This window comes from Colobus angolensis, unplaced genomic scaffold (genome assembly GCF_000951035.1).
Source record: "Colobus angolensis palliatus isolate OR3802 unplaced genomic scaffold, Cang.pa_1.0 Scaffold101, whole genome shotgun sequence".
Taxonomy (NCBI): Eukaryota; Metazoa; Chordata; class Mammalia; order Primates; family Cercopithecidae; genus Colobus; species Colobus angolensis.
In genome coordinates, this window is record NW_012111031.1 from 1,795,500 (window position 1) to 1,812,713 (window position 17,214).

General features: G+C 41.6%; 1 long non-coding RNA gene across 1 annotated transcript in view; it reads right to left on the minus strand.

The window, feature by feature from the left end:
• The window catches only part of LOC105509765, a 225,027-nt gene that overhangs the window by 90,101 nt on the left and 117,712 nt on the right, over nt 1-17,214 (minus strand). Inside the window, exon 4 of the long non-coding RNA XR_001001477.1 lies at nt 12,936-13,044. This is a non-coding gene — a long non-coding RNA (uncharacterized LOC105509765). The remainder of the gene's footprint in view (nt 1-12,935; nt 13,045-17,214) is intronic.

A 17,214-nucleotide genomic window follows, 5' to 3' on the forward strand; every position in this document is an offset into this window, starting at 1 on the left:
TAGTCCCAGCTACTCCTACTCAGGAGGCTGAAGCAGGAACCCAGGAGGCGGAGTTTGCAGTGAGCGGAGATCGCACCACTGCACTCCAGCCTGGGCAACACAGTGAGACTCTGTCTCAAAAAAAAAAAAAAAGATGTAAGCTAAACCCAATGTGAAGCTGAGCTGTTATCTCCCACCCCACCTGGGCTTCTGCAATGGCCTCTTCACTGGTTTCCCTGTATCTGCAGTCTACCTTCCAGAGAGGTCTTTTTGAAACACAAATCAGATCACGTCCCTCCCTGAAGCTTCTCCTCACACTTAGAATAAAATCCAAAGTCCTCACGTTGGTCTATAGGGTAATCACAGGTGTTAGTTTTCCTGGGACAATCCTGGTTTATGGCTATTGGTGTTGCTCCCCTCTGATCTTCCCAGAAGTTGGTCATTTCTTCATTTGATCCAGGTCTCTGATCAAACATCATCTCCTCAGAGAGGCTTTCCTTGACCTCTCTGTTGAAAAAAACAACTCCCTAATCCCTTTCCCTGCTTGACTTTTTTTCAAACATCTTATCACTACTTATTATGTCACATTTTTATTTCTTAATTTGTCTGTTTCCCTGACTGGAACTGCGCCCTGGGAGGGCAGCTCTTTGTGGTCTTCACTAAAACACCCTGGATTGAGAGCTGGGCTTGGCACCTGGCAGTGGCTCAGTAAATATCTAATTACTCAGTGAATGACTATATAAATGAATCTTTGGCTCTGCATAGCGAGTGTTCATTTACTCCAAACTTGTATTGAACATTGCTTAACCTAGTGATTTGTAAAACTGATTCTGCCAAGTGCCACTTTAACACTGTCAAACCAAATTTATGTTTTTCCTCTGGTTGCTTTGCTAGTTTTTAGTTGTTCTGAGCATTATCTATGGACAAGGTCTCTGAGAGAAGTCCTGAGTATGGATTTCCAACAGGAAATTGCTGCTCTGTATGGCAGCTTCCCCCAGTCCCAGAGCTAGGCTTGCGGGTCCTTGTCTACTTAGTATACACCCCTACCCTTGAACTTCACCTCTCTGTTTGCATGCCAGAAGAAATTAACAAGGAGCTAAGAGTAAGCCTGATTTTACACTTTGTATTAAAGTGCCCGGAGAAGCACACACACACAAAAATAGAAGTTACCAAAATCCCAACACATCCAATTTCTGTTGGAACAAGCCAAGCATCCACATCTTAAGGGTAAGGAAATTAAGAAAATTTAAGAGATATAGTTGAGTTCATATAACTAGTAAGTGGCAATGCCCAAATGTACAGATACATATCTGTCTGGCGTCAAAATCTACGCTGCCTTCTAACAAAAACAAGGAAGCCAGTCTTTAAAGGGAGATGGATTTATTTTTCTACAAAATTGTAAGTAGCCCATGCCCCAAAGGGGAACCACAGAGCTGAACAAATGACCTGAAAACATATTCTTGACTGAACAGTAAATAGTTGTCAACCATGGTTCCCCAATGACCCAAACTCCAACTGAGCCTATCCACAAGTTCAGTTTTCCCAAGCTTTGAAAAAAGGCTGTAGACAGATGGGCTCCAACTACTGCAGCCTAGGCCTTTACACTTATTATTTATTTTTTTTTTTGCCAACAAATCATTGCTCTTGAATAAGTACACTAGAGGGAAAAGTTGGCCTTCCGTGCAACTCTCAGTGAACTTAAAGTTACCACTTAAATTACTCAAAAACTAGAATTTCTTCTTACAGGCCTGAGACTCCAGCAGCAAGGCCTCTATGGGAGAAACTTGATCCCCCATGGGAGGTTCAGACAGTAACTCCCCCAAGTTCCTGTTTCATTACTCTGTCTCAAAGCGGGCACTTGAGATACCAGCCAGCAGCCCTACAGCACCCCAAATTATAAGAACTGGACTGTATCTGATATTGCCAGACTTTCAGCAGTGGGAGTCTTGCGGGTCCTTGTCTACTTAGTATACACCCCTACCCTTGAACTTCACCTCTCTGTTTGCATGCCAGAAGAAATTAACAAGGAGCTAAGAGTAAGCCTGATTTTACACTTTGTATTATCAGGGAGGGCTCCTCTGCATTGTGCCTTTCTCTTCAGAAGGATTAACCTGGTGATGATCAACCTTTGCACGAGGATGGGGGTGCCAACACTCTGGCTCTCAGAGTTCTCCTTACCCTCTACCCTTGAATTTCACAAGTCAAGCTCATTGGTCTTCTCTTGTCTTCCTTCTGTCTCCAATTCTAGGATCTGAAAAACAACCTGACATCTCTGGGGGCTCTCTGTGATATCCATCAGACTCCTGAACCAGTGGTGGTGGGGGCAGTTCCTGAGGAAATGAAGATATGGGGTGACTGAGAACCCCAGGAGTCAACCTCTGCTGAAAGCCCACCCTCTTGGCGTGGGTCTCCAAGGCTTCACACACTCTCTTATAGAGGCTGCTGCCCTCAGGAATGAGAAGGCACATGCTGAGATCCAGGGCAATTGAAAACAACTATTTCCTAGGATTAAGGAGGATGTACCCTATATCCTGAAGCCAATCTGGCTCCTGCTGGAGAGGTTCAGGAAGTGACTGAGGGCCTCACCAAGGAGCAGCAGGGCTGAGATCAGTACTTTATCCACGCAACTCTTACAGGATTGTAACAGGTTTGTATAGAAATCCAGTCTTCAAGACACTTTGTTATGCAATCATACCTTGACTCATACAGAGTGAGGTATGAATGATTAGAATCCCCCTCTAACAAAATCTAGAGCAGTGCTGGCCACAGAAAAAATACCGAATGAATATTTGTTGAATAAATTGCAGAACGAGTGAAAGGAAAGAGACTCAAAGCAATCAGGGAGTGGAGAATAGGATTCGCAGGTGTCACCTTTAGGCAGGTACAGGGAGGGATCTCAGGTCTAACAACTCACCTCTTGACAGCCTCATGCCTTGTCTAAGAACCTGCAAGGCTATTAAACCCAAACTCTCCAATTACTGAAAATAAAAGGCAGCCAAAACAACACACACCTGTCACTACTCTAATTTTCAGATTCCTCTCTATTTTGTATCCCTGGGTGTTTCTCTTACTTTCTTGAGAGCTCAACTATGCACTTTAAAAAAATGTCTGTTACAGTCTAGCTGGCATTTCCAAGTGTTTTTAGCAAGAGGGCTTCAGGTTATCTTGTTTGTCCGCATGACTGAAAATGGAACTATGTTTCTTTTTAATATGTTTTTCAGGGATAATGGAATTATACTTAATTGTATTTACCCTAACATTACTCACCTAATGTCACCCTACTTCAATACATGTTTGAAAAAAATATACCAGTGAGTGCATATTCTGTTCTGTCCCTAAGCCCAGTGAAAATGTGTGTTCCCTGAATTGCCTTACTTCTTGTGAGTATCCGCTTCCCTTCCCACACTAACACTCACTCAGGTCCATTCTCCTTTCCTTCTTCTGTTCTATTGTGGAGACCCTTCATCCCCTGTTCTCAAAATTCGGGACTTAATCACTCAGCCCAGGTCCAACAACAGCCTTCTCCCAATACAATGCAATCACAACCAAGTGCACAGACTAAACCAGATTATAATTTCAGACTTAATAGTTTGCAAGGTACTTTCACATAACATTATCTCACTTTAGTCTTCTCAGCATCCCAGTAACATGGGTGCTATCGTCCTCTTATAGAAGAAAAAAGGCCTAGAGAGTTTAAGAGGCTTGCTGAAAGCTAGAAAGTGGTGAAGTTAGCTTCAATTCAAGTCTCCTCAATCAGCATTCAGTTACCCTGGGACATAGCTAGTAGCCTCCGACAGCACCCCCACATCCCAGAGAGCCAAGTGGATGCACCAGTCAATTCTCTTTACACCTATTATAATATTTTAAAATACGTTAAGCAAAGAATTTAATTTAAAAATCTTTTAAGAACTAAAATAGTCTAAGGATGGTCAGGCACGGTGGCTCAAGCCTGTAATCCCAGCACTTTGGGAGGCCGAGATGGGCGGATCACGAGGTCAGAAGATCGAGACCATCCTGGCTAACACGGTGAAACCCCGTCTCTACTAAAAATACAAAAACTAGCCGGGCGAGGTGGCGGGCGCCTGTAGTCCCAGCTACTCGGGAGGCTGAGGCAGGAGAATGGCGTGAACCCGGGAGGCGGAGCTTGCAGTGAGCTGAGATTCGGCCACTGCACTCCAGCCTGGGCAACAGAGCAACACTCCGTCTCAAAAAAAAAAAAAAAGTCTAAGGATGGAAAAGAGAAACAGCATGTCGTGACATGCACAGTATTTCCCCAAAGGAATTTCTGTATCATTTTATCTTTTTGCAAACTTCAGAAACAAGGCTACCTTATATTTATTTATTTTACATAAAACTGTACAATGGAATTTATTTGTTTGCCCTTAAATATCTGTTGTTTTTGTTTTGTTTTGTTTTGAGAGACTATTTTTAGTTTGCAACAACATTGACTAATGGGGGTAGATGATGAGCCAAAAATAGGTGACCTTAACCAGGCATTCAACAACCTAGGTTAGCCAACAAGTGTAGATATCTCATCTGGAATATTTCTCTTTGAAGACATACTCACTGCTCTTTGGAAATTCATAATACAGGCCCATCGGAATTGCATTTTCTGAAACACTGTTTCCCAAAATGTGTCTGGGAAACACAAGATTCACGAGATACTTACTGGGGGTGAGGAGGAAGCAGTCTGTGAGCAAATCAGTTTGTAAAGCTGTGTTTTCTGACAATAAGAATAAAAATAGTAATTATAACAGCTAGCAAAGACTTGGGCCCTAGCAACGTCATTATTCACAACTAAAATAAGAACAGCAATAGAGAGCACTTTCTCAGTCCAATTGTACAACCTAAGAGGAAAGACCAAGCCGGTATCAACACTTAATGAGAAGGATTCACTCCACAATCTTTACCATAGAACATTATTTCCATCCTTAGCTGCAACACAGAAAGGTCAAGAGTCTGACAAATGTTCTCTAGCACATTATTCCTTCATAGCATGTAATATTTTACAGGACTTTTCTTTCTTTTTTCATTCATTTACTGTCTGTCTCCCACCTAAAATGTAAGCTCCAAAACAGGAGAATCACGGGGTCCCAGCTGACTAAGCACATGCTTGACATACAGCCATGAATAGTTGTTAATTAAGTGGACGGGTGAAGTTTCCTAATTAAGGCCTGGCTTCTAAGGTCTAAAATTTACTAGGACCCATCAAAGAGATGGATTTTCAAGAGTAACTAGAAAAACATATCACTCAAATTCCCAGAATTTTATCTGAACTTTTCAGCTTTTCTCTGCAAGCCCACACAACTTGCATTCATAAGGTCAACCTAGTTTCACTGTGTCTCATGGAGTCATCCTGTTAGGCCACAATATGGGGTCACACGGGTGTGGCTGACTTCCAATTCTGCCAGCCAAGTCTGCATCTCTTTGTGTTTTAAATAAATCTGCTTGATGGAGATTCAACCAGATAGGGCCTGATGGCCACTACCTGAGCTCTGCCCTTTGTCCTATGAGCCAGTTCACAGGAGCCTGGGTTCTAGAGGACAAAGCAGCCCTTGGCTGTCAGCCATGACAGAGCAAAGCCTCATGGAGCCCTAACGGAGGACCATGTTCCCCACAGAATGTCCCCTGCAGAATCCACATCCACACCTGCTCAAACTGATTTCTCACTCTCTACAGTGGAAACTTCACTTGCCACTCAGAGTCTTACCTTCGTTTTAAGCAATTCCCTTGAGAACAAAGGAACTCAGTCCAAAGGCCAAAGTGCCAATCAAATAATGAAAGTAAAAGAAAAATTATAACAGCCAACACTGCTGCGGTATTTCCTGAGTCTAGTTTTTGCTAAGCCCTGTGCATGCATGATTATTGTATTTAATCCCCTCAAACACCTTATGATGCAGCTTCCCGTTATTGCCATTTCACAGACGAGGAAAGAAAGGCATGATACATGTTAAATCAAACAACGGCAACCCAACACAACAATCACAAAGCACTGCATGCCGCATTCTGCCTTCCCACAGATCCAAAATCTGCAGTGACTGAGGGGATAGAAACATGGTACCTAGGCACGATTTATGCCTCCCCTGGCCACTCAGCAGCCATCTGAGAGGACTTTATTGTATTGATTCAGCTCATCTCAGATGCATATACCATAGGTCTAAATTGACTCCTAGAACTGCGTTAGTTATTCCAGACACTTTAATCCATTACTTAATGCATTACTCAGATCCTGCTACCAGAGAGGGAATGGCAAGAAGTCAAGGTCGGTTAAACACGGATGAAAACAATAATAATCTTGAAAACACCTGCACCTGTGAAGAAAACGCCATCGTTGGGAAGCCTCTCATTGTCTAAATGTTTCATCATTTGTCATTTAAAATGCTTGCCATGGTCTTATTTTTAAGCACATAGTATCTTTGTGTTAGAGATCAAATTTTAAATAATCATCCTCTAATTAGAGTAACCCCCAATCAAAAATGAGTCACTGACCTTTTCCTCAGTATTTTATTTCAGTAAGCCAGAATAAACACATGAAATTGTTACTATGGAGACCAAAGGTACTAAAGGGACCCAGCCTCTCATTAAAAAATTGACACACCAGCAGGAAAAAAAAATGATGAATGTTGTAGTTATTTTAGGGAAAAACGTGTCCCAAATGTTGAGGTTAAATCAGCCACCCCTTTTCCTCCAGGGGAAAAAAAAAGTTTCCAATGCAAATGGTTTGAATTAATGCCATGGATATTTATAACAACAGTCTGGTTAGGGAATTTATTTGCTATTCATCAAGCCAATGTCCCTGAGGATTAAAAGAGCCCAAAGAAAATATTTTTAAAATAATAAATGAAATGTCTTTTGGGTTGGGAAGCCACTATATTCATATTCAGCACCACGACTGCTGGGCTGCGTCCTCAAAGCCCAAGGCCTCTGGGACTGGACAATTCCACGGTGCCTTTGTAAGAGAGTAACAGAACACATGTGTCCCAGTTGACTAGCCGGTAGGAGAGCTGAGTTTTCTTAAATTGACACCCTCAAGTAGTAAATAAGAAAAAAGGAACCAAGAGTGGCCCAATATACAGATCTAAAAAGTGGAAAAGGCATTGACTGTTTCTTTTTTAAACAACTTCTTTGGTTGGATTCTGGAGAGAAAAGGTGGAGAGGGAAGAGGTGTAACTCTTTTCACATATCATTGGAAAATACCATCCTCACTTTTTAAAAATAGCACTGCATGATGAAATATTGTTTTGGTGACATGATGCCTAAAGAAGCACTGCTCATGCATCACGGTGACTGTGACAGAGGCCTGGGTGAGCAGTGGTGTAGACAGTTGCACAGAGGAACCCAAATGTTGCTCGAGACCCAAGAAAGCCCTGGTGAGGACAGCACCAGGCTCACCTGCCCACCTGGTCTCCATCCAGGAGCCCAGAGACCCAGGACCAAACTGATCCTGTCTTTATGTTCAATGTGGAGATCTTGCTCAGGTGTGGATATTTTTGGTATTTATTTTGATATTTAAAAACTGTAGTTTAAGTGTTTACTATTTACCTATTTTTAAATGTTGCATTAAAATATTACTTATCCCTTAGCCCAGCAGGTGTTACGCACCTGTGGTCCCAGATACTTGAGAGGCTGAGGCAGGAGGATCATTTGAACCCAGGAGTTTGAGGCTGTAGTGAGCTGTGATTGTGCCACTGCATTCTAGCCTGGGTGACAGACTAACATCCTGTCTCAAAAATGTATAAATAAGTAAATAAAATATTATTTTATTGATTACTGCATATCTAGTGTCCCCTGAAATGCTGTGCCCAGGACAAGTGCCTCACTCGTCTCACCCTACTGCCTCACCCTCCAATGTGGGAGTCTTTCGGGGTGGTTCAGAAGAAAAGCACCCTCTTTGTAGGACAGGCAGTAGGAGAACACTCCTCAGGGAGAGGTAGGTACCCAGATTCCCCCTCAAGGCAACAGCTTCTACTTAGACGATTTCTCTTCCCTCAACAAACCAGTTCAAGCGGAATCTGCAAGACACCATCAAACTGAAAGCAAGATTGGACTTCTGGCTTTGGACCCTTGGTTTCAGACCCAGTCTGCCATTTCATCGGGTGGGCATCCAAGCTTCAGTTTCCCCCTGTGTTAAACGGGGATAAGAAATCCACCTCCTGGGCTCACTGTGAGGGTTCAATGGGGTAATCACGTCAGTAGCTGAGAAGCATGAATATTTGATCTGTGTCAGCCATTATTGCTGTTTTCCAAATCTTGGTTCCTCCACTAGTGACTTTACCTCCTGGAATTTTAGTCTCCTTTTCTGTAAAATGGAGAAACAATAGTACTATCTCTTAAGGTTGCTGTAAAGATTAAATGAGTTACTGTACATGAAGTACCTAAAACAATGTGTACATCTAGTGTTAACTATTACTATTACAACAATCACTACAACTACTACTGTTGTTCATACTATTAACAGCTTATTCTCCCTCCTCCTTCTCCTGCTATACCTGCTACTATTACTTCTACTGCCACTGTGGCTGCTATTGTTGCCCTGGTAGTTGGATAGTTAATACAGTTGCAATGAGATCTAGAAATGGCAACTCCCTCCTCTGTGTGAGAGATCCTTAGCCTGCGTTTAAACATTCAATTGAGTTTACTAAATGCTATGCTTTTTAACATGTTTTAAGCTATTCAAACATTTTTATTTTCTGCACATAAGACCAAATAACCTGTTGAACTGATTGCCCATTTTTTTAGCTGAGCTGTTTGGGTATGCTGTAGACAGAACCCGAGACAACAGAAGAGTTAGTGAACTTCAATTGTTTATAAAGGAGCGGCATAAAAATAATCTTTAAAGCTAAGAGAATGTTAATATTTAGATCCATCTAAGGGAAAATAATAACAGTTTGTGATTTCCTCCCGCCTCACTTCCAGGGCAAACATTTTTAAGGGAGGATTTGATTTTGTAACATAAATTGTTTTCTATATAACCCCAAAGACATGAGTGATTAATAGTGAGCTATAGAAAGAGATGCCCATAATTAGCAGCTTGGGTACAGTCAGATATAAACATATATTTTGTTTGTGAAACATGTATCTTGAAAAAAAATACATCCTGCTAGATGTCACAAAAGGGTCAAGATGCTAAGAAAAAAAGTCAAGACAAAATTTTTAAAATAAAATCAAAATCAAATATGATAAATACTTGCATACCCAAAGCACACTAAGCCTGAGACTAAATTTTATCCAGGTTTTTAATCATCATCATCGTTGTTGTTGTTAATTATTACTTGTATCAATGTTGGTGTAATATTGTGATTCTGATTTTAATTTTAATTATAGGGATCTTAACCAAACATATAGTATCTTGAATGCAGATAAATAAATGCTTTTCATATAATGGGTCATTAACATTTTAAGACCGTAAAATGCATCTTGTTTATTATCACTAATAATAGAATTATTAATTGTATTACAATTCACTAATATTCACTAAAATATTACTAATAATTCACTAATAATCACCAAGTCACTAATAATTGTTCACTAATAATAATTCAGTAACATATCATTAATAATTACATTATTAATATATCATTAATAATTCTATTATACTAATATATTACTAATCTATTATATTAATATATCACTAATTCTATTAATTCACTATAATTGTAATAATTCTAGTATTGGTGATATATTAGTGAATTAGTGAATTATTTCACTAATAGAATTAAAATTAGTGAAATAATTAGCAAAATAAATTAGTGGAAAAAATTATTTAGTGAAATAATTCACTAATAATAGAATTATTAGAGATAATAATGACATAAGTCACATCCGACACTTATTGGGCACTTATGAAGCATCAGAAATTGGCCTAAGTTGTTTAAATGACTCCTTTTGAGAATTCCTGTAGAAATTTTCATCCCCACTTTATTGATAAAGACACTGAGGCAGAGAAATCAAGTAACTTGACCAATGTCACATTTTCAGAGACAGAGTTGGGATGTCAACACAGGTGTGCTGAACACCAAAGCTTGCTCTCCAAACCACAGTGCTAAACAGGGAACCACCCGAGTAGGCAGCCTCATCTGCTCACCGTGAACATTTAGTATGCCAAGGTCAGCTCTCCTAGTCCTGCTCCATGCATTCATATGGCCACTCAACATATGTTAGGAAGATGTTCACTCAATTCAAACAGCGACAACACTATGTTCCACCATTTTATGACATTTGCTAAGCAGGAGAGCAGGACTTTTAGTCAGGATCACTGCCTCTCACCATGCAGGATGAGCACCACACATATCCAGGGGAGCCGCTCCCAGAGTACTGTTTGGCAGGCACACTCTGCAGTTGTGCAACATGGCAGCCCTGCCCTGCCTGCTCGGCATGTGGTTTGTGACTCAGCACCAAAACACTCCAGCCAGTGATTGGACAGGAGTAAACACTTGACCACAGGGAGCCAATCAGATTCTGGTTAGTTGGACACTGACCTGAGAGACACAAAAGAGTCTCCTCTATCTGTGAGGTGACTGCTAGAACTGAACAGGTGTGAGGCCTGGGGCAAGGCCATCACAGTCTCTGCGCAGACTGGGGTGGCAGAAGACTCTGGAATGAAGAGGGACAGGCAAGGCACACAGGGAAAAATCAAAACGCCCACGTAGCCCGTTACGACAGAGAAGGAAGGTCATTTTTAACTTTCCAAGAATCCCCTCAGACCCTGCTTTACTCTTCTGCTTGGTTTCTGAGAGATTTTTGTGTATTTTTTCAACAAACCCGTCTCTGTATTTGCCTGAGGTTAAGGGCATACTGATCTTTGCAGGACAGAGAAGTGCCCGTTCTTAGCCAGATTTCATCAAATGAAAGTTTTCTTTGTTATACAAAGAGCAGGCTTGAATCTCAGTCCCCAGATTCATGTGTCCAAGAAATGTAACTTTATTTTTCCATACCACAGCTGAATTTCTATTTTGAGAGCCCATGCCTGTGACAAGGTAGCAGAAGCCTAATCTCAGTCACATGAGGATTCTAGGGGTTGAGCAGGGCTAAGCAGGCAGGGATGGGGTAGCGGACCTTGGGTCCTCAGTCATCTTGAGCCGAGCACAGTGGCATCTGCTTTGATGCCCCGGGGCCCACCTGGTCCTGGCTACCATGCAGTAAGTTCACTGCTGCCCAGCTCATGTTCCCACCTTTGCCTCTGCTCTTCTTTCTCCTTGCACTCCTCTCTGGTGCCCAGTAATTCACTCACCACTCCACACCATGCTGGGGTGTGAGAAACTGTGGGGCTATTCGAAAGCCCATCTACTTGGCTCAAAGAATCATTCTTCCCATGGAAACTGGTACGACTGAAGGCCCTTCATCACTGTACAACCATGTCTTCTTTGAGCACTACTCAGAAACTGAGTCCCAGGCCCTGGGTAAACACAGCTCCCACAATTCTGTTGGGGGTTCTGGAATTGCACTTCCCAGGGTTTAGTCTGGGTAGGGACTGGACACCAGTCCTCTTTCTCGGAGATGATCCACACAGACACTTCCAAATATGTTCCCACAACTCCCTGATGCTTCTTGACACCAAGGAATCTTTACCCGCTTTGGGGTGGAAAACCGGCCCTCACAGCTCAGGTACTTTAGCTCATCTGTACCAGGTTCTTCACTTTCTAGAGGGACCTAGGCTTTTGGAATTCAAAAGGCAACACTTGACTTCTTTTTCTACACTTGCTCTATGACAGACCTTCCCTAAGACAATGAAGCCAGACTGACCTAGTTTACTGAATGGAAGAAGAATCAAGGGAACCCAGTAAATACTAGAAAAACCCTCAGCTGAAATTTCAAAACATTGCCCCAACACACTGCTTTGGGACACTTGGGCCTCACTAAGTTTGGTTTTGGTCTCACTCTCCGTTTTGTCTAGATGATGTTGGCCAAGCTGAAGTTGGGGTACCTCCATCTTTCAAAAGCAGAGTTGGTGGCACTATGCTTCTGCCATTTTAAACGTGATAATGGTGATAATGCATGCTGAAACATTCATCTAGTTTTCTTTAAGTTATGGCTTTAGAGTAAATCTTGCATTGTGAAGTTTTGGAAGAAAAAATATTGTAAATGGAGATTTGTCTTCTTTTTGTCTCACATCTACTGTGATAAGCATTAAGAAAATGTTTCCTTTACTTGCTAAAATAACTGTCAGTCCACACCAAAAGGCTCATAATTTATCATCACTAATTCACTTCTCCATCTTTTTAAATATATTAAATAGTACTTTTCCTTATACATTTCGCTGTCTCATATGAATAAGATTTCAATGTGGACAAAAGAACTCATCAGTGATTTATAGAAAATACATCCTCATGAAACAGCACTTTAACAAAGAAATTAATCATGCTGCTTTATCAGAGTCAATATCAAAAGTGAGAGCTGTGTCTAAGCCTGATTAAGATATTTACTTTTTCTTACTTTCTAACCCCCCAAAATCTTACCTTTTCCAAGATTCCCACAAAGGCTTATACCTGCATCGCAATCTCTTAACCAAACAACTACAATAGCTCATTCTTCCCCTGATTCATTCAACAGAGATTTATTAAGAACCTACTGATAAGGTTTGGCTGTGTCCCACCCACATCTCATCTTGAACTCCCACATGTTGTGGGAGGGACCAGTGTGCTGTTCTTGTGATAGTGAGTAAGTCTCACGAGATCTGATAGTTTTCTTGTCTGTCGCCGTGTGAGACGTGCCTTTCACCTTCCGCCATGACCGTGAGTCCTCCCCAGCCACGTGGAGCTGTAAGTCCAATCAAACTCTTTCTTTTGTAAATTTCACAGCCTTGGGTATTTTTGTATCAGCAGCATGAAAACAGGCTAATACACCTACTGTGTTGGGCACAGAGATGCAAAGATGACTAAGGCAAGAAACTTGCATTGTAGGCCAGTGGAGGAGACGGGGTTACAACACAAAGTTAAGTTCTGTAACAAAGATTTTACTAGCATTAGATTCTGTTTTCTGTGTTCTGTCCCAGTGTCAGTTCCACCATCTGTCCAGCCTCCCCTCTGGTGCCAGTTCCTTTCCTCCAGTCCAGTCCAGATTAAACCCCTCTCCTACCAAAAAACAAACAAACAAACAAAAAACCAAAAAACAACTCAGTGGTTCTTCAAAGTGACAGTGGCATTTCCCAATCTGGTTTAGGGAAATACTAGTTTCAGGGAATCTGAAAAGGGGGCCTATGGTTTGTTCCCCAAGTAGAGGGTAAACTTTAACATGCCTGAGTTTTTCCTTGTATGTCTTTCCACTTACAATGCCCCTTGCCATTCTCCTTTATTTCACTTCTCTCTCCTCCATCTGAACTCTTATCTATACTGCAAAACCCACTCAAATCTTCTCCATAATGCCTTCCCTGATTTTTCCAGTCTTAGTAAATCAGTCCTGTTTAACATTCCCACCTCTTGTTGCATATTGTAGCACCAATCACTTTGTATTACTCTTTTCTCTGCCTCCCACAATAGATTGAAAGCCCCTGGCCTTTCTGTTTTAGCTCCAGCATGCAGTGCATTGCCTGCCATGTAAATGATTGTACACACATTGAGTATTTCATATCAATTGTTCACACATTTTTTAAAACTCCATTACTTCCTTTCAAGCCACCAGAAAAAATCAGGCGTGAATTTGGTGTACACCTTTCTCTTAAATTTAAATTCTGTGTTTGAAACTGGGTTCCTATCAATAGACAGGCATCTGTGATGGCTACATCAGGATTCCTAAGTCACTCACTCCATCTTAGAGGTTTTCTTTTTCTGCTCCATTATAAAATCACATGTTGTTAATTTCTGTAAGTGTTTTTTAAATTGTATTAAATGTTGCTAGGTATCTCCCTATAAGCAAAAAGGAAAAAAGAAAGGAAACTATATTTCATCCCTTCACACTTTATGCTACCGTCCCTGGTAGCATAAGTGAATATTTGTTGGAAATGTTTAAAAAGCTGTACTCTGAGAAAAAAGATAACCTCATCCCAAATCCCAGTTTAGAGCTACCCTGCATGCTCCCTGGGCTCCCCAGGTTTTTCCTCTGGATTTTCTCTTTTTTTTAATACGTTTTTATCTGCCTCCTAGTTTCCAAGCACTTTCAGATAATCAGACAAACAGCGGGGCTGTGTTGGTCTGCACACTGGTCCTCCTCTACCCGCCCCATCTCCCCTCCTCTGTTGCCTCCTTTTATCAAAGAAACTCAAAGGGAATTTGTTCACTTCACCAACAACTCAGCCACTTACAACTCAGCAAAGAGGTTGACTTATTTTATTCTCTGATAGGAAAAGAAACATGACATTCTCCTCGTTATTAAAACACCACCTTTTCTGACTACAATGGGAAATTTCAGCATCGTATATCCCCCAAACATTTTGATTTTTAGTTAAATGGCATATTTCCTTCACATTGTAAACCCTCCTGACATACATGTGAGACACACACACACACACACACACACACACAGAGTTTCTCATGGAACTCTAAACAGCCTGCCCTCCATCTTCCGCTTCTTTCCTATTCCCCTCTCCCCAACTCTCCAGGTCTGCACCCTGGCAGTCTGGTGTAGCTGGTCAACCCTGCAAGCTCATCCTCCTTGGTGCCTTCATGCCTGTGATTTCTGTCCTCATCTTCAGGCTTCCAAACACAGCTCAGGTCTCCTCCACAAAGCCTTCCTTCACTGACTACATGTACACAATGACCCTTCTCTAACCCACAATGTATTTTAATGCTCTAGTGCCTATGTTAACCTTTATTCCTAACGTTTCTAGCCTTATGTTCATTGTTACGTCTTGACTATCCAACCAGTCAAGCAGTGAGCTGGAGGGAGGGCATGAGCTCTGTAGTCAAGCAGCTATTAGTTCTGGATCCTCATATCTGAGCTACAAGATGCCTGGTTTTATTTTGTTTTAAATAAAGAAATTAACACCCTCACCGCTTGCAAAATCTAACGTTTCTGTGAGCATTAAACGAGGTCTCCCGTGTGAAGCACCTGGACTTCATGCCCTTCAAGAACTATCCTACTGCTTCCCTGAGAGCAGGACCATGTCTTACCCCAGTCCTGGGTCCAAGGAATGCCTAGCACAGTAAAGCAGGATGTTATCAGCAGCAATGGTTGAAATGCCCAGAATTAACAAAAAGCTGGAAACACAATCCTCCTTGGCAAAGAAACGAGACAAATCTTTCACTATTTAAGATCAACATGCCTCTAGAAGTGAAATGGAACATGAGATAGCATAAAAAAGCAGATCAATCACAACACACAGATCATTTCTACACTTAGAAGCCATTTTACTGAGCACACATAGAAAAACAAATGTCTAACACCTTTGGCAAAGGCTGCCTGGAGTCTCACAGGGGTATGCATGAAAAAGTCTCCTGCCTTTTTAATTAATCGAGTTCTGACTAGATTCTACAATGCGTCAGATCAAAAGGCAGGGATTTAAAATACTACAATCAGACATTAAGTGCATTTCTTTAGTTTCTAAGTGAGTCAGAAAACGCGGCACAGTTAAGCTATAGACGTTTGCAGGCTAAGTCTTCTCCTTAACCTCGGGAGTCAGGACAAAAACAGCGCAGGCCCTTAGTTTGAGTCTTCTCAGCTACACAATGGGTGTGAGGTGAGCGACTATTTCCAATTTGCATGATTCCTATAATTTCCCATCATGAAATGGAGGAAAATGCCATTCATCCACATAAGAAGTCTCACTGAAAAGCGAAGCACTTCTCTCTATTTACTTAAGCACTGGGCTAGAATACAGAGAAGTACAATAAATTCTAAACATGGTGCACATCTGGTCCAAAAACCACAATCAGTTTATTGCTGCATCTGAAACATTTTCAGCAACTGTCATATAATATATTTTCACACATTTCTAACAAGACATTTTCTTGGAAACAAAATAGACAGGTATATCTGTCAGTTCCATTTCTTGCAAACGAAACAGAAAAATGTTTGGCTCAGATATCTGTACCGTCTTTGGAGCAGTGTAACTATCATATGAGAAGGGTATTAGTCAAAGATGCCAAAAGCTCGGCGGTTGCTTCCAAAAAGTGGAATTACTGGCTATACAGAAAAATAAGATATATGCATGTATGTATGCACCTCCCTTCTTTCCCATTCCAACAGAACCATTTATTGCATTTACTCTAAAGAGATGTACCAGGGTCTTGTTAAACCCATCTATCTCCCAGTATGAAAATACTGGGCTTCCTATTAAATAGAATCTTCTCATCCCTGTGGCTCTTTGAGCAGAACTTTATTCAACATTTTATTAAAAATTAAAATGCAATTGAAATCACATTAAGATACTTAAAAGCTCCACATTTTTACCCTAAACCCCTCATGGGAATTCACAAGGAGAGAACAGAAAGGTATCTGATAGCCAGAGAACCCCAAACCCAATAAAGAAGGTTGCCAAAATGTCCCAATATAGGCCCCAGTGAAACCATTTACTGGCTCACTGTTGGCTGCATAATCTGCCTTTAAGCACTTTCTCCTCTGCAAAAACCCCAGGACTCCTTTAAGAGCCATGTCTCAGCACACAAAACTTTCAAGTGACTCACCCTTCCCTCCCCCTTCCCTGGCCCAGCCCCGCAGCCCCTCGCACCAGCCATGCAGTCTTTGACCTTTCCTGATAACCCACTCACAGCTCATTCTGCCTGCAGGGCAGGCAAGAAACGCACAGGGGCAATTTTACTGAAGCTTTGACAACATTCATAAAAAGAATGGACATAGCCAACCCCATTGCACACTTCTGAGCCTTTGCCTGTGTGGCTGCCTCCACCAGGAATGCTCTGGCTGACTTTGGCGAATGACTCATGGTGCTTCACAGCTCAGTTCAACTAGGGATTTTTGGTGACAGCTTTCCCTGACACCCCTTCCCTTACTGAATGAGGTGGTCCATCCTCTGTCATGGGGTGGAGCATCCCATACATCCTGCTCCCACTCCAACCTATTGAGCTGGTATCCAATAGAAGGCAATATGTGTCACTGTGTCTCACGTACCAGCCTGCAAGCCCCTTTAGGCAGGGCCTTGGTCATGTTCTTGTATCCCCAGACCCTGGGATACTGACTTTTATATGGAAGGGACTCAGCAAATGTTTATTGAATAAAAGAATAATGGCAGCAATCCAGAAAATTCCTGACTGTACCCAGACTAAAGGGCTTCAGTTGCTTCTCCATGAACAGAAAAGAGAACCTCAGGAAATGGCCAGTTGAGAGTTTTCAGGTCTTTCAACCAAC